At 55.0% G+C, this 22367-nt stretch overlaps 1 protein-coding gene across 1 annotated transcript in view; it reads right to left on the bottom strand.

Moving 5' to 3' along the window:
- The window catches only part of tmem237a (transmembrane protein 237a), a 79301-nt gene extending 76803 nt beyond the window's left edge, over positions 1-2498 (bottom strand). The window contains exon 1 of the mRNA XM_071340050.1: positions 2367-2498. The gene's annotated coding sequence lies outside the window, so the exon portion shown is untranslated. The remainder of the gene's footprint in view (positions 1-2366) is intronic.
- Between the last annotated feature and the right edge of the window lie 19869 nt (positions 2499-22367).

Below are 22367 nucleotides of genomic sequence, written 5' to 3'. Positions count from 1 at the left end.
ACCACTAACCTGGACATTGGAATAGAACCACTAACCTGGGCTTGGGAATATAACCACTAATCTGGGTTTGGGAATAGAACTACTAACCTGGACATGGGAATACAACTACTAACCTGGACATGGGAATAGAACTACTAACCTGGACATGGGAATAGAACTACTAACCTGGACATTGGAATAGAACCACTAACCTGGACATGGGAATACAACTACTAACCTGGACATGGGAATAGAACTACTAACCTGGACATGGGAATAGAACTACTAACCTGGACATGGGAATAGAACCACTAACCTGGGCATGGGAATAGAACCACTAACCTGGACATGGGAATAGAACTACTATCCTGGACATGGGAATAGAACCACTAACCTGGGCATGGGAATAGAACCACTAACCTGGGCATGGGAATAGAACCACTAACCTGGACATGGGAATAGAACCACTAACCTAGGTATGGGAATAGAACCACTAACCTGGACATCGGAATAGAACTACTAACCTGGACATGGGAATAGAACTACTAACCTGGACATGGGAATAGAACTAATAACCTGGACATGGGAATACAACTACTAACCTGGACATGGGAATAGAACTACTAACCTGGACATGGGAATAGAACTACTAACCTGGACATGGGAATAGAACTACTAACCTGGACATGGGAATACAACTACTAACCTGGACATGGGAATATAACTACTAACCTGGACATGGGAATAGAACTACTAACCTGGACATGGGAATATAACTACTAACCTGGACATGGGAATAGAACTACTAACCTGGACATGGGAATAGAACTACTAACCTGGACATGGGAATAGAACTACTAACCTGGACATGGGAATACAACTACTAACCTGGACATGGGAATAGAACTACTAACCTGGACATGGGAATAGAACTACTAACCTGGACATGGGAATAGAACCACTAACCTGGGCATGGGAATAGAACCACTAACCTGGACATGGGAATAGAACCACTAACCTGGGCATGGGAATAGAACCACTAACCTGGGCATGGGAATAGAACCACTAACCTGGGCATGGGAATAGAACCACTAACCTGGACATGGGAATAGAACTACTAACCTGGGCATGGGAATAGAACCACTAACCTGGGTATGGGAATAGAACCACTAACCTGGAAATGGGAATAGAACTACTAACCTGGACATGGGAATAGAACTACTAACCTGGAAATGGGAATAGAACTACTAACCTGGACATGGGAATAGAACTACTAACCTGGACATGGGAATACAACTACTAACCTGGACATGGGAATAGAACTACTAACCTGGACATGGGAATAGAACTACTAACCTGGACATGGGAATACAACTACTAACCTGGACATGGGAATATAACTACTAACCTGGGCATGGGAATAGAACTACTAACCTGGACATGGGAATAGAACCACTAACCTGGACATGGGAATACACTTGTTGAACGATCAGCAATATACTTGATATGACAGTGTATGTGGGACAAAGGCAGTCAGGCTACAAATTGTTAGGTTGACTAATAACTGTACAACAAAGTCATACAGTGCTTCAAACCCTGACAGCAGATGTTAATCAAACTACACACTAAACATGCAACAGTGGATTTTTGCATATACAAAACAACAACTGTTGTGGATCCTTGCAACCACTTAAAAAAACTCTAACAAAACTAACCAATAACTAAAAGCCTATTAACTCAGGTTTACCTGATGTCTCTGTATTCAACCCAGTTAAATAATTAACTACAAACATGAGACCCACCTCCTCCTACTGCCCAGGTCTCCAGAGGAGGAGAAAGTGTTTGTGACTTACCGCCTGTTACTTACCTCCTGTGGCTTACCGCCTGTGACTTACCGCCTGTGACTTACCGCCTGTGACTTACCGCCCGTGACTTACCGCATGTGACTTACCGCCCGTGACTTATCGCCCGTGACTTACCGCCCGTGACTTATCGCCCGTGACTTACCGCCCGTGACTTACCGCCCGTGACTTACCGCCCGTGACTTATCGCCCGTGACTTACCGCCCGTGACTTACCGCCCGTGACTTACAGCCCGTGACTTACCGCCCGTGACTTACCGCCCGTGACTTACCGCCCGTGACTTTTCGCCCGTGACTTACCGCCCGTGACTTATCGCCCGTGACTTACCGCCCGTGACTTACCGCCCGTGACTTATCGCCCGTGAATTACCGCCCGTGACTTACCGCCCGTGACTTACCGCATGTTCTCTCCCCATTCTAGCACGGCTCAGGGCCTGGCTGAGGATATAACGGGTGCGTCCCAAAGAGGCACCCTTTTTTCCTGTATAGTGTACTACAGTGACAATGGTGCCCTATGTCTGCCTACCTCAGGTGTCGGTGGGGGAGGGCAGCTCTGAGCCCCAGCTGAGGATACTGCTGCCTAATCCCGGTTAAATCCCCATAGGAGAGGATTACTGCTGAGGCATCTGAGGCAGAGATCACAATGATGTAGGCCACTGGTGCTGTGTTGCCAACTCCTGTGGTCATCGTCACGTGTGGGATTGTGAACAGAAAAAAACCAGCAGGATAGGAGAGAATCACAGACTGCCTTGTCTGAGTTGCCTGGTAACAGCAGCCCAACATGACATCACCATCCTCTGGTCTCTTTGTCACGCCCTGACCTTAGAGATCCTTGTTTATGTCTCTGTTTTGGTTTGGTCAGGGCGTGATTTGGGGTGGGCATTCTATGTTTGGTATTTCTTTGTTGTTTGGCCGGGTGTGGTTCTCAATCAGAGGCAGCTGTCTATCGTTGTCTCTGATTGAGAACCATACTTAGGGAGCTCTTGCCCACATGGGTTTTGTGGGTATTTATTTGCTGTTTTGTGTGTCTGTACCAGACAGAACTGTTTAGTTTGTTCCGCTTTGTTATTTTTTGTTCTAGTGTTCAGCTGTATTAAAAATCATGAACACGTACCACACTGCACCTTGGTCCTCTTCTTCAAACAGCCGTTACACTCCTCTTCCCATGACCGCATTACCTTATTCTGTTTCAACAGACTTTAGTCTTGTGTCACGTTCTCATAAAAAAATACACCGCAACCACAAAACAACTGAAAAAAGACAACGTTTCGATGACATTTAATAAATACATCAATACATGTAATATGGCAATACATAAAACGACACTCAAATAGAAACGGAAATGTAGATATAAATCTACATGGACAGCTATTCTGCACAAGATAGCAGTACATTACATTCTCATGTCTGAAACTCAGTAAGAGTCAAGTTTTTTTCCAGTTTATCAAACTAGTCAGTCACTTCAAACAAGTACTATAAAAAAACACAACATAACACAGTCTGTGGGTGTGTCCGCAACGACACCCGATCATCATAGGGTTCTGATCAAAAAGTAATGCATTATATAAAAAGGAATTTATTTGATTTATTTAACCTTTTATTTAAACATGGAGTCACATTGAGATGAAACATTTATTTTACAAGAGAGCCCTGTAGACATTACAATAAAAAGCAGAATATTAAAACATACACATATGTGTGTATAAAACAATATAATTCAGCACACAATAACTAAATAAACATATTTAATGAAATCAATCAATTACATAGAGATCCTCAATCAATACTGTAACCTGCCTGAGTGACACCAGCACATCTGACTGCAGTGAACTCTGCAGATTGGTCCATAAATTAGGAGCAAAAAAACTAAACGCAGATTTTTCCCCAAATCTGTGGAGACTGGAGGGGATCAAATCAAATCAAATTTTATTTGTCACATACACATGGTTAGCAGATGTTAATGCGAGTGTAGCGAAATGCTTGTGCTTCTAGTTCTGACAATGCAGTAATAACCAACAAGTAATCTAACCTAACAATTTCACAACAGCTACCTTATACACACAAGTGTAAAGGGATCTGTAGTGTTATCCATTCCTGAGAACGGGTTTGGTAACTTATGATTCTTATCTTAGTTAATGATGTTACATCTATACATTCATGTACATACTACCTCAATTGGGCCGACCAACCAGTGCTCCCACACATTGGCTAACAGGGCTATCTGCATTGTGTCCCACCCACCACCCGCCAACCCCTCTTTACGCTACTGCTACTCTCTGTTTATCATATATGCATAGTCACTTTAACCATATCTACATGTACATACTACCTCAATCAGCCTGACTAACCGGTGTCTGTATATAGCCTCTCTACTGTATATAGCCTCTCTACTGTATATAGCCTCTCTACTGTATATAGCCTCGCTACTGTATATAGCCTCTCTAACTGTATATAGCCTCTCTACTGTATATAGCCTCACTACTGTATATAGCCTCTCTACTGTATATAGCCTCTCTACTGTATATAGCCTCTCTACTGTATATAGCCTTGCTACTGTATATAGCCTCACTACTGTATATAGCCTCTCTACAGTATATAGCCTCTCTACTGTATATAGCCCCTCTACTGTATATAGCCTCTCTACTGTATATAACCTCTCTACTCTATAGAGCCTCTCTACTGTATATAGCCTCTCTACTGTATGTAGCCTCTCTACTGTATGTAGCCTCTCTACTGTATATAGCCTCTCTACTGTATATAGCCCCTCTACTGTATATAGCCTCTCTACTGTATATAGCCTCTCTACTGTATATAGCCCCTCTACTGTATATAGCCTCTCTACTGTATATAACCTCTCTACTCTATAGAGCCTCTCTACTGTATATAGCCTCTCTACTGTATGTAGCCTCTCTACTGTATGTAGCCTCTCTACTGTATATAGCCTCTCTACTGTATAGCCCCTCTACTGTATATAGGCTCTCTACTGTATGTAGCCTCTCTACTGTATGTAGCCTCTCTACTGTATATAGCCTCTCTACTGTATATAGCCTCCCTACTGTATATAGCCTCTCTACTGTATATAGCCTCTCTACTGTATATAGCCTCTACTGTATATATCCTCTCTACTGTTATTTTTCACTGTCTTTTTACTGTTGTTTTATTTCTTTACTTACCTATTGTTCACCTAACACCTTTTTTGCACTATTGGTTAGAGCCTGTAAATAAACATTTCACTGTAAGGTCTACACATGTTGTACTTGGTGCACGTGACAAATAAACTTTGATTTGATTTGATACATATAGAGGGAGTTTCTGTCAGATTGCAAATTGTAAATTTTTTTGTAAATCAGTTTTGTAAATTTATTGTAAATAAATGAAAACGAATGCAGCTATTAGACCCCGGTGAAACAGAACCCACCGTAGACCCCGGTGAAACAGAGCCCACCGTAGAGCCCACCTTAGACCCCGGTGAAACAGAACCCACCGTAGACCCCGGTGAAACAGAACCCACCTTGGACCCCGGTGAAACAGAACCCACCGTAGAGCCCGGTGAAACAGAACCCACAGTAGACCCCGGTGAAACAGAGCCCACCGTAGAGCCCGGTGAAACAGAACCCACCTTAGACCCCGGTGAAACAGAACCCACCGTAGACCCCGGTGAAACAGAACCCACCTTAGACCCCGGTGAAACAGAACCCACAGTAGACCCCGGTGAAACAGAGCCCACCGTAGACCCCGGTGAAACAGAACCCACCGTAGACCCCGGTGAAACAGAACCCACAGTAGACCCCGGTGAAACAGAGCCCACCGTAGAGCCCACCTTAGACCCCGGTGAAACAGAACCCACCGTAGACCCCGGTGAAACAGAACCCACCGTAGACCCCGGTGAAACAGAACCCACCGTAGACCCCGGTGAAACAGAACCAACCGTAGAGCCCACCTTAGACCCCGGTGAAACAGAACCCACCGTAGACCCCGGTGAAACAGAACCCACCGTAGACCCCGGTGAAACAGAGCCCACCGTAGAGCCCACCTTAGACCCCGGTGAAACAGACCCCACCGTAGACCCCGGTGAAACAGAACCCACCGTAGACCCCGGTGAAACAGAACCCACCGTAGACCCCGGTGAAACAGAACCAACCGTAGACCCCGGTGAAACAGAGCACACCGTAGACCCCGGTGAAACAGAGTCCACCGTAGACCCCGGTGAAACAGAACCCACCGTAGACCCCGGTGAAACATAACCCACAGTAGACCCCAGTGAAACAGAACCCACCGTAGACCCCGGTGAAACAGAACCCACCTTGGACCCCGGTGAAACAGAGCCCACCGTAGACCCCGGTGAAACAGAACCCACCGTAGACCCCGGTGAAACAGAACCCACCGTAGACCCCGGTGAAACAGAACCAACCGTAGAGCCCACCTTAGACCCCGGTGAAACAGAACCCACAGTAGACCCCGGTGAAACAGAGCACACCGTAGACCCCGGTGAAACAGAGCCCACCGTAGACCCCGGTGAAACAGAACCCACAGTAGACCCCGGTGAAACAGAGCCCACCGTAGAGCCCACCTTAGACCCCGGTGAAACAGAACCCACCGTAGACCCCGGTGAAACAGAACCCACCGTAGACCCCGGTGAAACAGAACCCACCGTAGACCCCGGTGAAACAGAACCAACCGTAGAGCCCACCTTAGACCCCGGTGAAACAGAACCCACCGTAGACCCCGGTGAAACAGAACCCACCGTAGACCCCGGTGAAACAGAGCCCACCGTAGAGCCCACCTTAGACCCCGGTGAAACAGAACCCACCGTAGACCCCGGTGAAACAGAATCCACCGTAGACCCCGGTGAAACAGAACCCACCGTAGACCCCGGTGAAACAGAACCCACCGTAGACCCCGGTGAAACAGAACCCACCTTGGACCCCGGTGAAACAGAACCAACCGTAGACCCCGGTGAAACAGAACCCACCGTAGACCCCAGTGAAACAGAGCCCACCGTAGAGCCCACCTTAGACCCCGGTGAAACAGAACCCACAGTAGACCCCGGTGAAACAGAGCACACCGTAGACCCCGGTGAAACAGAGCCCACCGTAGACCCCGGTGAAACAGAGCCCACCGTAGAGCCCACCTTAGACCCCGGTGAAACAGAACCCACCGTAGACCCCGGTGAAACAGAACCCACCGTAGACCCCGGTGAAACAGAACCAACCGTAGAGCCCACCTTAGACCCCGGTGAAACAGAACCCACCGTAGACCCCGGTGAAACAGAACCCACCGTAGACCCCGGTGAAACAGAGCCCACCGTAGAGCCCACCTTAGACCCCGGTGAAACAGAACCCACCGTAGACCCCGGTGAAACAGAACCCACCGTAGACCCCGGTGAAACAGAACCCACCGTAGACCCCGGTGAAACAGAACCCACCGTAGACCCCGGTGAAACAGAACCCACCGTAGACCCCGGTGAAACAGAACCCACCGTAGACCCCGGTGAAACAGAACCAACCGTAGAGCCCATCTTAGACCCCGGTGAAACAGAACCCACCGTAGACCCCGGTGAAACAGAACCCACCGTAGACCCCGGTGAAACAGAGCCCACCGTAGAGCCCACCTTAGACCCCGGTGAAACAGAACCCACCGTAGACCCCGGTGAAACAGAATCCACCGTAGACCCCGGTGAAACAGAACCCACCTTAGACCCCGGTGAAACAGAACCCACCGTAGACCCCGGTGAAACAGAACCCACCTTGGACCCCGGTGAAACAGAACCAACCGTAGACCCCGGTGAAACAGAACCCACCGTAGACCCCAGTGAAACAGAGCCCACCGTAGAGCCCACCTTAGACCCCGGTGAAACAGAACCCACAGTAGACCCCGGTGAAACAGAGCACACCGTAGACCCCGGTGAAACAGAGCCCACCGTAGACCCCGGTGAAACAGAGCCCACCGTAGAGCCCACCGTAGACCCCGGTGAACAGAACCCACCGTAGACCCCGGTGAAACAGAACCCACCGTAGACCCCGGTGAAACAGAACCCACCGTAGACCCCGGTGAAACAGAACCAACCGTAGAGCCCACCATAGACCCCGGTGAAACAGAACCCACCGTAGACCCCGGTGAAACAGAACCCACCGTAGACCCCGGTGAAACAGAGCCCACCGTAGAGCCCACCTTAGACCCCGGTGAAACAGAACCCACCGTAGACCCCGGTGAAACAGACCCCACCGTAGACCCCGGTGAAACAGAACCCACCGTAGACCCCGGTGAAACAGAACCCACCGTAGACCCCGGTGAAACAGAACCCACCGAAAACCCCGGTGAAACAGAACCAACCGTAGAGCCCACCGTAGACCCCGGTGAAACAGAACCCACCGTAGACCCCGGTGAAACAGAGCCCACCGTAGAGCCCACCTTAGACCCCGGTGAAACAGAACCCACCGTAGACCCCGGTGAAACAGAACCCACCGTAGACCCCGGTGAAACAGAACCCACCGTAGACCCCGGTGAAACAGAACCAACCGTAGACCCCGGTGAAACAGAGCACACCGTAGACCCCGGTGAAACAGAGCACACCGTAGACCCCGGTGAAACAGAGCCCACCGTAGACCCCGGTGAAACAGAACCCACAGTAGACCCCGGTGAAACAGAGCCCACCGTAGAGCCCACCGTAGACCCCGGTGAAACAGAACCCACCGTAGACCCCGGTGAAACAGAACCCACCGTAGACCCCGGTGAAACAGAACCAACCGTAGAGCCCACCTTAGACCCCGGTGAAACAGAACCCACCGTAGACCCCGGTGAAACAGAACCCACCGTAGACTCCGGTGAAACAGAGCCCACCGTAGAGCCCACCTTAGACCCCGGTGAAACAGAACCCACCGTAGACCCCGGTGAAACAGAACCCACCGTAGACCCCGGTGAAACAGAACCCACCGTAGACCCCGGTGAAACAGAACCCACCGTAGACCCCGGTGAAAAAGAACCAACCGTAGACCCCGGTGAAACAGAGCACACCGTAGACCCCGGTGAAACAGAGTCCACCGTAGACCCCGGTGAAACAGAACCCACCGTAGACCCCGGTGAAACAGAACCCACAGTAGACCCCGGTGAAACAGAACCCACCGTAGACCCCGGTGAAACAGAACCCACCTTGGACCCCGGTGAAACAGAACCCACCGTAGACCCCGGTGAAACAGAGCCCACCGTAGACCCCGGTGAAACAGAGCACACCGTAGACCCCGGTGAAACAGAGCCCACCGTAGACCCCGGTGAAACAGAACCCACAGTAGACCCCGGTGAAACAGAGCCCACCGTAGAGCCCACCTTAGACCCCGGTGAAACAGAACCCACCGTAGACCCCGGTGAAACAGAACCCACCGTAGACCCCGGTGAAACAGAACCCACCGTAGACCCCGGTGAAACAGAACCAACCGTAGAGCCCACCTTAGACCCCGGTGAAACAGAACCCACCGTAGACCCCGGTGAAACAGAACCCACCGTAGACTCCGGTGAAACAGAGCCCACCGTAGAGCCCACCTTAGACCCCGGTGAAACAGAACCCACCGTAGACCCCGGTGAAACAGAACCCACCGTAGACCCCGGTGAAACAGAACCCACCGTAGACCCCGGTGAAACAGAACCCACCGTAGACCCCGGTGAAAAAGAACCAACCGTAGACCCCGGTGAAACAGAGCACACCGTAGACCCCGGTGAAACAGAGTCCACCGTAGACCCCGGTGAAACAGAACCCACCGTAGACCCCGGTGAAACAGAACCCACAGTAGACCCCGGTGAAACAGAACCCACCGTAGACCCCGGTGAAACAGAACCCACCTTGGACCCCGGTGAAACAGAACCCACCGTAGACCCCGGTGAAACAGAGCCCACCGTAGACCCCGGTGAAACAGAACCCACCGTAGACCCCGGTGAAACAGAACCCACCGTAGACCCCGGTGAAACAGAACCAACCGTAGAGCCCACCTTAGACCCCGGTGAAACAGAACCCACAGTAGACCCCGGTGAAACAGAGCACACCGTAGACCCCGGTGAAACAGAGCCCACCGTAGACCCCGGTGAAACAGAGCCCACCGTAGAGCCCACCTTAGACCCCGGTGAAACAGAACCCACCGTAGACCCCGGTGAAACAGAACCCACCTTAGACCCCGGTGAAACAGAACCCACCTTAGACCCCGGTGAAACAGAACCCACCGTAGACCCCGGTGAAACAGAACCCACCTTGGACCCCGGTGAAACAGAACCAACCGTAGACCCCGGTGAAACAGAACCCACCGTAGACCCCAGTGAAACAGAGCCCACCGTAGAGCCCACCTTAGACCCCGGTGAAACAGAACCCACCGTAGACCCCGGTGAAACAGAACCCACCTTAGACCCCGGTGAAACAGAACCCACCTTAGACCCCGGTGAAACAGAACCCACCGTAGACCCCGGTGAAACAGAACCCACCTTGGACCCCGGTGAAACAGAACCAACCGTAGACCCCGGTGAAACAGAACCCACCGTAGACCCCGGTGAAACAGAACCCACCGTAGACCCCGGTGAAACAGAGCCCACCGTAGAGCCCACCTTAGACCCCGGTGAACAGAACCCACCGTAGACCCCGGTGAAACAGAACCCACCGTAGACCCCGGTGAAACAGAACCCACCGTAGACCCCGGTGAAACAGAACCCACCGTAGACCCCGGTGAAACAGAACCAACCGTAGACCCCGGTGAAACAGAGCACACCGTAGACCCCGGTGAAACAGAGCACACCGTAGACCCCGGTGAAACAGAGCCCACCGTAGACCCCGGTGAAACAGAACCCACAGTAGACCCCGGTGAAACAGAGCCCACCGTAGAGCCCACCGTAGACCCCGGTGAAACAGAACCCACCGTAGACCCCGGTGAAACAGAACCCACCGTAGACCCCGGTGAAACAGAACCAACCGTAGAGCCCACCTTAGACCCCGGTGAAACAGAACCCACCGTAGACCCCGGTGAAACAGAACCCACCGTAGACTCCGGTGAAACAGAGCCCACCGTAGAGCCCACCTTAGACCCCGGTGAAACAGAACCCACCGTAGACCCCGGTGAAACAGAACCCACCGTAGACCCCGGTGAAACAGAACCCACCGTAGACCCCGGTGAAACAGAACCCACCGTAGACCCCGGTGAAAAAGAACCAACCGTAGACCCCGGTGAAACAGAGCACACCGTAGACCCCGGTGAAACAGAGTCCACCGTAGACCCCGGTGAAACAGAACCCACCGTAGACCCCGGTGAAACAGAACCCACAGTAGACCCCGGTGAAACAGAACCCACCGTAGACCCCGGTGAAACAGAACCCACCTTGGACCCCGGTGAAACAGAACCCACCGTAGACCCCGGTGAAACAGAGCCCACCGTAGACCCCGGTGAAACAGAACCCACCGTAGACCCCGGTGAAACAGAACCAACCGTAGACCCCGGTGAAACAGAGCACACCGTAGACCCCGGTGAAACAGAGCACACCGTAGACCCCGGTGAAACAGAGCCCACCGTAGACCCCGGTGAAACAGAACCCACAGTAGACCCCGGTGAAACAGAGCCCACCGTAGAGCCCACCTTAGACCCCGGTGAAACAGAACCCACCGTAGACCCCGGTGAAACAGAACCCACCGTAGACCCCGGTGAAACAGAACCCACCGTAGACCCCGGTGAAACAGAACCAACCGTAGAGCCCACCTTAGACCCCGGTGAAACAGAACCCACCGTAGACCCCGGTGAAACAGAACCCACCGTAGACTCCGGTGAAACAGAGCCCACCGTAGAGCCCACCTTAGACCCCGGTGAAACAGAACCCACCGTAGACCCCGGTGAAACAGAACCCACCGTAGACCCCGGTGAAACAGAACCCACCGTAGACCCCGGTGAAACAGAACCCACCGTAGACCCCGGTGAAAAAGAACCAACCGTAGACCCCGGTGAAACAGAGCACACCGTAGACCCCGGTGAAACAGAGTCCACCGTAGACCCCGGTGAAACAGAACCCACCGTAGACCCCGGTGAAACAGAACCCACAGTAGACCCCGGTGAAACAGAACCCACCGTAGACCCCGGTGAAACAGAACCCACCTTGGACCCCGGTGAAACAGAACCCACCGTAGACCCCGGTGAAACAGAGCCCACCGTAGACCCCGGTGAAACAGAACCCACCGTAGACCCCGGTGAAACAGAACCCACCGTAGACCCCGGTGAAACAGAACCAACCGTAGAGCCCACCTTAGACCCCGGTGAAACAGAACCCACAGTAGACCCCGGTGAAACAGAGCACACCGTAGACCCCGGTGAAACAGAGCCCACCGTAGACCCCGGTGAAACAGAGCCCACCGTAGAGCCCACCTTAGACCCCGGTGAAACAGAACCCACCGTAGACCCCGGTGAAACAGAACCCACCTTAGACCCCGGTGAAACAGAACCCACCTTAGACCCCGGTGAAACAGAACCCACCGTAGACCCCGGTGAAACAGAACCCACCTTGGACCCCGGTGAAACAGAACCAACCGTAGACCCCGGTGAAACAGAACCCACCGTAGACCCCAGTGAAACAGAGCCCACCGTAGAGCCCACCTTAGACCCCGGTGAAACAGAACCCACCGTAGACCCCGGTGAAACAGAACCCACCTTAGACCCCGGTGAAACAGAACCCACCTTAGACCCCGGTGAAACAGAACCCACCGTAGACCCCGGTGAAACAGAACCCACCTTGGACCCCGGTGAAACAGAACCAACCGTAGACCCCGGTGAAACAGAACCCACCGTAGACCCCGGTGAAACAGAACCCACCGTAGACCCCGGTGAAACAGAGCCCACCGTAGAGCCCACCTTAGACCCCGGTGAACAGAACCCACCGTAGACCCCGGTGAAACAGAACCCACCGTAGACCCCGGTGAAACAGAACCCACCGTAGACCCCGGTGAAACAGAACCCACCGTAGACCCCGGTGAAACAGAACCAACCGTAGAGCCCACCTTAGACCCCGGTGAAACAGAACCCACCGTAGACCCCGGTGAAACAGAGCCCACCGTAGAGCCCACCTTAGACCCCGGTGAAACAGAACCCACCGTAGACCCCGGTGAAACAGAACCCACCGTAGACCCCGGTGAAACAGAACCAACCGTAGACCCCGGTGAAACAGAGCCCACCGTAGACCCCGGTGAAACAGAACCCACCGTAGACCCCGGTGAAACAGAACCCACCGTAGACCCCGGTGAAACAGAACCAACCGTAGAGCCCACCTTAGACCCCGGTGAACAGAACCCACAGTAGACCCCGGTGAAACAGAGCACACCGTAGACCCCGGTGAAACAGAGCCCACCTTGGACCCCGGTGAAACAGAACCAACCGTAGACCCCGGTGAAACAGAACCCACCGTAGACCCCAGTGAAACAGAGCCCACCGTAGAGCCCACCTTAGACCCCGGTGAAACAGAACCCACAGTAGACCCCGGTGAAACAGAGCACACCGTAGACCCCGGTGAAACAGAGCCCACCGTAGACCCCGGTGAAACAGAACCCACCGTAGACCCCGGTGAAACAGAACCCACCGTAGACCCCGGTGAAACAGAGCCCACCGTAGAGCCCACCTTAGACCCCGGTGAACAGAACCCACCGTAGACCCCGGTGAAACAGAACCCACCGTAGACCCCGGTGAAACAGAACCCACCGTAGACCCCGGTGAAACAGAACCCACCGTAGACCCCGGTGAAACAGAACCCACCGTAGACCCCGGTGAAACAGAACCCACCGTAGACCCCGGTGAAACAGAACCCACCGTAGACCCCGGTGAAACAGAACCAACCGTAGAGCCCACCTTAGACCCCGGTGAAACAGAACCCACCGTAGACCCCGGTGAAACAGAACCCACCGTAGACCCCGGTGAAACAGAGCCCACCGTAGAGCCCACCTTAGACCCCGGTGAAACAGAACCCACCGTAGACCCCGGTGAAACAGAACCCACCGTAGACCCCGGTGAAACAGAACCCACCGTAGACCCCGGTGAAACAGAACCAACCGTAGACCCCGGTGAAACAGAGCCCACCGTAGACCCCGGTGAAACAGAACCCACCGTAGACCCTGGTGAAACAGAACCCACCGTAGACCCCGGTGAAACAGAACCAACCGTAGAGCCCACCTTAGACCCCGGTGAAACAGAACCCACAGTAGACCCCGGTGAAACAGAGCACACCGTAGACCCCGGTGAAACAGAGCCCACCGTAGACCCCGGTGAAACAGAACCCACCGTAGACCCCGGTGAAACAGAACCCACCGTAGACCCCGGTGAAACAGAACCCACCGTAGACCCCGGTGAAACAGAACCCACCGTAGACCCCGGTGAAACAGAACCAACCGTAGAGCCCACCTTAGACCCCGGTGAAACAGAACCCACCGTAGACCCCGGTGAAACAGAGCCCACCGTAGACCCCGGTGAAACAGAACCCACAGTAGACCCCGGTGAAACAGAGCCCACCGTAGACCCCGGTGAAACAGAACCCACCGTAGACCCCGGTGAAACAGAACCAACCGTAGAGCCCACCTTAGACCCCGGTGAAACAGAACCCACCGTAGACCCCAGTGAAACAGAGCCCACCGTAGAGCCCACCTTAGACCCCGGTGAAACAGAACCCACAGTAGACCCCGGTGAAACAGAGCACACCGTAGACCCCGGTGAAACAGAGCCCACCGTAGACCCCGGTGAAACAGAACCCACCGTAGACCCCGGTGAAACAGAACCCACAGTAGACCCCGGTGAAACAGAGCCCACCGTAGAGCCCACCTTAGACCCCGGTGAACAGAACCCACCGTAGACCCCGGTGAAACAGAACCCACCGTAGACCCCGGTGAAACAGAACCCACCGTAGACCCCGGTGAAACAGAACCAACCGTAGAGCCCACCTTAGACCCCGGTGAAACAGAACCCACCGTAGACCCCGGTGAAACAGAACCAACCGTAGACCCCGGTGAAACAGAGCCCACCGTAGACCCCGGTGAAACAGAACCCACCGTAGACCCTGGTGAAACAGAACCCACCGTAGACCCCGGTGAAACAGAACCAACCGTAGAGCCCACCTTAGACCCCGGTGAAACAGAACCCACAGTAGACCCCGGTGAAACAGAGCACACCGTAGACCCCGGTGAAACAGAGCCCACCGTAGACCCCGGTGAAACAGAACCCACCGTAGACCCCGGTGAAACAGAACCCACCGTAGACCCCGGTGAAACAGAACCCACCGTAGACCCCGGTGAAACAGAACCCACCGTAGACCCCGGTGAAACAGAACCAACCGTAGAGCCCACCTTAGACCCCGGTGAAACAGAACCCACCGTAGACCCCGGTGAAACAGAGCCCACCGTAGACCCCGGTGAAACAGAACCCACAGTAGACCCCGGTGAAACAGAGCCCACCGTAGACCCCGGTGAAACAGAACCCACCGTAGACCCCGGTGAAACAGAACCAACCGTAGAGCCCACCTTAGACCCCGGTGAAACAGAACCCACCGTAGACCCCAGTGAAACAGAGCCCACCGTAGAGCCCACCTTAGACCCCGGTGAAACAGAACCCACAGTAGACCCCGGTGAAACAGAGCACACCGTAGACCCCGGTGAAACAGAGCCCACCGTAGACCCCGGTGAAACAGAACCCACCGTAGACCCCGGTGAAACAGAACCCACAGTAGACCCCGGTGAAACAGAGCCCACCGTAGAGCCCACCTTAGACCCCGGTGAACAGAACCCACCGTAGACCCCGGTGAAACAGAACCCACCGTAGACCCCGGTGAAACAGAACCCACCGTAGACCCCGGTGAAACAGAACCAACCGTAGAGCCCACCTTAGACCCCGGTTAAACAGAACCCACCGTAGACCCCGGTGAAACAGAACCCACCGTAGACCCCGGTGAAACAGAGCCCACCGTAGAGCCCACCTTAGACCCCGGTGAAACAGAACCCACCGTAGACCCCGGTGAAACAGAACCCACCGTAGACCCCGGTGAAACAGAACCCACCGTAGACCCCGGTGAAACAGAACCCACCGTAGACCCCGGTGAAACAGAACCAACCGTAGAGCCCACCTTAGACCCCGGTGAAACAGAACCCACCGTAGACCCCGGTGAAACAGAACCCACCGTAGACCCCGGTGAAACAGAACCCACCGTAGACCCCGGTGAAACAGAACCAACCGAAGAGCCCACCTTAGACCCCGGTGAAACAGAACCCACCGTAGACCCCGGTGAAACAGAACCCACAGTAGACCCCGGTGAAACAGAGCACACCGTAGACCCCGGTGAAACAAAGCCCACCGTAGACCCCGGTGAAACAGAACCCACAGTAGACCCCGGTGAAACAGAGCCCACCGTAGAGCCCACCTTAGACCCCGGTGAACAGAACCCACCGTAGACCCCGGTGAAACAGAACCCACCGTAGACCCCGGTGAAACAGAACCAACCGTAGAGCCCACCTTAGACCCCGGTGAAACAGAACCCACCGTAGACCCCGGTGAAACAGAACCCACCGTAGACCCCGGTGAAACAGAGCACACCGTAGACCCCGGTGAAACAGAGTCCACCGTAGACCCCGGTGAAACAGAACCCACCGTAGACCCCGGTGAAACAGAACCCACAGTAGACCCCGGTGAAACAGAACCCACCGTAGACCCCGGTGAAACAGAACCCACCTTGGACCCCGGTGAAACAGAACCCACCGTAGACCCCGGTGAAACAGAGCCCACCGTAGACCCCGGTGAAACAGAACCCACCGTAGACCCCGGTGAAACAGAGCCCACCGTAGACCCCGGTGAAACAGAACCCACCGTAGACCCCGGTGAAACAGAACCAACCGTAGAGCCCACCTTAGACCCCGGTGAAACAGAACCCACAGTAGACCCCGGTGAAACAGAGCACACCGTAGGCCCCGGTGAAACAGAGCCCACCGTAGACCCCGGTGAAACAGAACCCACCGTAGACCCCGGTGAAACAGAACCCACAGTAGACCCCGGTGAAACAGAGCCCACCGTAGAGCCCACCTTAGACCCCGGTGAACAGAACCCACCGTAGACCCCGGTGAAACAGAACCCACCGTAGACCCCGGTGAAACAGAACCAACCGTAGAGCCCACCTTAGACCCCGGTGAAACAGAACCCACCGTAGACCCCGGTGAAACAGAACCCACCGTAGACCCTGGTGAAACAGAACCCACCGTAGACCCCGGTGAAACAGAACCCACCTTGGACCCCGGTGAAACAGAACCAACCGTAGACCCCGGTGAAACAGAACCCACCGTAGACCCCAGTGAAACAGAGCCCACCGTAGAGCCCACCTTAGACCCCGGTGAAACAGAACCCACAGTAGACCCCGGTGAAACAGAGCACACCGTAGACCCCGGTGAAACAGAGCCCACCGTAGACCCCGGTGAAACAGAACCCACCGTAGACCCCGGTGAAACAGAACCCACCGTAGACCCCGGTGAAACAGAGCCCACCGTAGAGCCCACCTTAGACCCCGGTGAACAGAACCCACCGTAGACCCCGGTGAAACAGAACCCACCGTAGACCCCGGTGAAACAGAACCCACCGTAGACCCCGGTGAAACAGAACCCACCGTAGACCCCGGTGAAACAGAACCCACCGTAGACCCCGGTGAAACAGAACCAACCGTAGAGCCCACCTTAGACCCCGGTGAAACAGAACCCACCGTAGACCCCGGTGAAACAGAGCCCACCGTAGAGCCCACCTTAGACCCCGGTGAAACAGAACCCACCGTAGACCCCGGTGAAACAGAACCCACCGTAGACCCCGGTGAAACAGAACCCACCGTAGACCCCGGTGAAACAGAACCAACCGTAGACCCCGGTGAAACAGAGCCCACCGTAGACCCCGGTGAAACAGAACCCACCGTAGACCCCAGTGAAACAGAACCCACCGTAGACCCCGGTGAAACAGAACCAACCGTAGAGCCCACCTTAGACCCCGGTGAAACAGAACCCACAGTAGACCCCGGTGAAACAGAGCACACCGTAGACCCCGGTGAAACAGAGCCCACCGTAGACCCCGGTGAAACAGAACCCACAGTAGACCCCGGTGAAACAGAGCCCACCGTAGAGCCCACCTTAGACCCCGGTGAAACAGAACCCACCGTAGACCCCGGTGAAACAGAACCCACCGTAGACCCCGGTGAAACAGAACCCACCGTAGACCCCGGTGAAACAGAACCAACCGTAGGGCCCACCTTAGACCCCGGTGAAACAGAACCCACCGTAGACCCCGGTGAAACAGAACCCACCGTAGACCCCGGTGAAACAGAGCCCACCGTAGAGCCCACCTTAGACCCCGGTGAAACAGAACCCACCGTAGACCCCGGTGAAACAGAACCCACCGTAGACCCCGGTGAAACAGAACCCACCTTAGACCCCGGTGAAACAGAACCCACCGTAGACCCCGGTGAAACAGAACCCACCTTGGACCCCGGTGAAACAGAACCAACCGTAGACCCCGGTGAAACAGAACCCACCGTAGACCCCAGTGAAACAGAGCCCACCGTAGAGCCCACCTTAGACCCCGGTGAAACAGAACCCACCGTAGACCCCGGTGAAACAGAACCCACCGTAGACCCCGGTGAAACAGAACCAACCGTAGGGCCCACCTTAGACCCCGGTGAAACAGAACCCACCGTAGACCCCGGTGAAACAGAACCCACCGTAGACCCCGGTGAAACAGAGCCCACCGTAGAGCCCACCTTAGACCCCGGTGAAACAGAACCTACCGTAGACCCCGGTGAAACAGAACCCACCGTAGACCCCGGTGAAACAGAACCCACCTTAGACCCCGGTGAAACAGAACCCACCGTAGACCCCGGTGAAACAGAACCCACCTTGGACCCCGGTGAAACAGAACCAACCGTAGACCCCGGTGAAACAGAACCCACCGTAGACCCCAGTGAAACAGAGCCCACCGTAGAGCCCACCTTAGACCCCGGTGAAACAGAACCCACAGTAGACCCCGGTGAAACAGAGCCCACCGTAGACCCCGGTGAAACAGAACCCACCGTAGACCCCGGTGAAACAGAACCCACAGTAGACCCCGGTGAAACAGAGCCCACCGTAGAGCCCACCTTAGACCCCGGTGAACAGAACCCACCGTAGACCCCGGTGAAACAGAACCCACCGTAGACCCCGGTGAAACAGAACCCACCGTAGACCCCGGTGAAACAGAACCAACCGTAGAGCCCACCTTAGACCCCGGTGAAACAGAACCCACCGTAGACCCCGGTGAAACAGAACCCACCGTAGACCCCGGTGAAACAGAGCCCACCGTAGAGCCCACCTTAGACCCCGGTGAAACAGAACCCACCGTAGACCCCGGTGAAACAGAACCCACCGTAGACCCCGGTGAAACAGAACCCACCGTAGACCCCGGTGAAACAGAACCCACCGTAGACCCCGGTGAAACAGAACCAACCGTAGAGCCCACCTTAGACCCCGGTGAAACAGAACCCACCGTAGACCCCGGTGAAACAGAACCCACCGTAGACCCCGGTGAAACAGAACCCACCGTAGACCCCGGTGAAACAGAACCCACAGTAGACCCCGGTGAAACAGAGCACACAGTAGACCCCGGTGAAACAGAACCCACCGTAGACCCCGGTGAAACAGAACCCACCTTGGACCCCGGTGAAACAGAACCAACCGTAGACCCCGGTGAAACAGAACCCACCGTAGACCCCAGTGAAACAGAGCCCACCGTAGAGCCCACCTTAGACCCCGGTGAAACAGAACCCACAGTAGACCCCGGTGAAACAGAGCACACCGTAGACCCCGGTGAAACAGAGCCCACCGTAGACCCCGGTGAAACAGAACCCACCGTAGACCCCGGTGAAACAGAACCCACAGTAGACCCCGGTGAAACAGAGCCCACCGTAGAGCCCACCTTAGACCCCGGTGAACAGAACCCACCGTAGACCCCGGTGAAACAGAACCCACCGTAGACCCCGGTGAAACAGAACCAACCGTAGAGCCCACCTTAGACCCCGGTGAAACAGAACCCACCGTAGACCCCGGTGAAACAGAACCCACCGTAGACCCTGGTGAAACAGAACCCACCATAGACCCCGGTGAAACAGAACCCACCTTGGACCCCGGTGAAACAGAACCAACCGTAGACCCCGGTGAAACAGAACCCACCGTAGACCCCAGTGAAACAGAGCCCACCGTAGAGCCCACCTTAGACCCCGGTGAAACAGAACCCACAGTAGACCCCGGTGAAACAGAGCACACCGTAGACCCCGGTGAAACAGAACCCACCGTAGACCCCGGTGAAACAGAACCCACCGTAGACCCCGGTGAAACAGAACCCACCGTAGACCCCGGTGAAACAGAACCAACCGTAGAGCCCACCTTAGACCCCGGTGAAACAGAACCCACCGTAGACCCCGGTGAAACAGAGCCCACCGTAGAGCCCACCTTAGACCCCGGTGAAACAGAACCCACCGTAGACCCCGGTGAAACAGAACCCACCGTAGACCCCGGTGAAACAGAACCCACCGTAGACCCCGGTGAAACAGAACCAACCGTAGACCCCGGTGAAACAGAGCCCACCGTAGACCCCGGTGAAACAGAACCCACCGTAGACCCCGGTGAAACAGAACCCACCTTGGACCCCGGTGAAACAGAACCAACCGTAGACCCCGGTGAAACAGAACCCACCGTAGACCCCAGTGAAACAGAGCCCACCGTAGAGCCCACCTTAGACCCCGGTGAAACAGAACCCACCGTAGACCCCGGTGAAACAGAACCCACCGTAGACCCCGGTGAAACAGAACCAACCGTAGGGCCCACCTTAGACCCCGGTGAAACAGAACCCACCGTAGACCCCGGTGAAACAGAACCCACCGTAGACCCCGGTGAAACAGAGCCCACCGTAGAGCCCACCTTAGACCCCGGTGAAACAGAACCTACCGTAGACCCCGGTGAAACAGAACCCACCGTAGACCCCGGTGAAACAGAACCCACCTTAGACCCCGGTGAAACAGAACCCACCGTAGACCCCGGTGAAACAGAACCCACCTTGGACCCCGGTGAAACAGAACCAACCGTAGACCCCGGTGAAACAGAACCCACCGTAGACCCCAGTGAAACAGAGCCCACCGTAGAGCCCACCTTAGACCCCGGTGAAACAGAACCCACAGTAGACCCCGGTGAAACAGAGCCCACCGTAGACCCCGGTGAAACAGAACCCACCGTAGACCCCGGTGAAACAGAACCCACAGTAGACCCCGGTGAAACAGAGCCCACCGTAGAGCCCACCTTAGACCCCGGTGAACAGAACCCACCGTAGACCCCGGTGAAACAGAACCCACCGTAGACCCCGGTGAAACAGAACCCACCGTAGACCCCGGTGAAACAGAACCAACCGTAGAGCCCACCTTAGACCCCGGTGAAACAGAACCCACCGTAGACCCCGGTGAAACAGAACCCACCGTAGACCCCGGTGAAACAGAGCCCACCGTAGAGCCCACCTTAGACCCCGGTGAAACAGAACCCACCGTAGACCCCGGTGAAACAGAACCCACCGTAGACCCCGGTGAAACAGAACCCACAGTAGACCCCGGTGAAACAGAGCACACAGTAGACCCCGGTGAAACAGAACCCACCGTAGACCCCGGTGAAACAGAACCCACCTTGGACCCCGGTGAAACAGAACCAACCGTAGACCCCGGTGAAACAGAACCCACCGTAGACCCCAGTGAAACAGAGCCCACCGTAGAGCCCACCTTAGACCCCGGTGAAACAGAACCCACAGTAGACCCCGGTGAAACAGAGCACACCGTAGACCCCGGTGAAACAGAGCCCACCGTAGATCCCGGTGAAACAGAACCCACCGTAGACCCCGGTGAAACAGAACCCACAGTAGACCCCGGTGAAACAGAGCCCACCGTAGAGCCCACCTTAGACCCCGGTGAACAGAACCCACCGTAGACCCCGGTGAAACAGAACCCACCGTAGACCCCGGTGAAACAGAACCAACCGTAGAGCCCACCTTAGACCCCGGTGAAACAGAACCCACCGTAGACCCCGGTGAAACAGAACCCACCGTAGACCCTGGTGAAACAGAACCCACCGTAGACCCCGGTGAAACAGAACCCACCTTGGACCCCGGTGAAACAGAACCAACCGTAGACCCCGGTGAAACAGAACCCACCGTAGACCCCAGTGAAACAGAGCCCACCGTAGAGCCCACCTTAGACCCCGGTGAAACAGAACCCACAGTAGACCCCGGTGAAACAGAGCACACCGTAGACCCCGGTGAAACAGAGCCCACCGTAGACCCCGGTGAAACAGAACCCACCGTAGACCCCGGTGAAACAGAACCCACCGTAGACCCCGGTGAAACAGAGCCCACCGTAGAGCCCACCTTAGACCCCGGTGAACAGAACCCACCGTAGACCCCGGTGAAACAGAACCCACCGTAGACCCCGGTGAAACAGAACCCACCGTAGACCC

This window comes from Salvelinus alpinus, chromosome 14, assembly GCF_045679555.1.
Source record: "Salvelinus alpinus chromosome 14, SLU_Salpinus.1, whole genome shotgun sequence".
Classification (NCBI taxonomy): Eukaryota; Metazoa; Chordata; class Actinopteri; order Salmoniformes; family Salmonidae; genus Salvelinus; species Salvelinus alpinus.
This window is presented reverse-complemented; position numbering and strand designations above follow the sequence as displayed.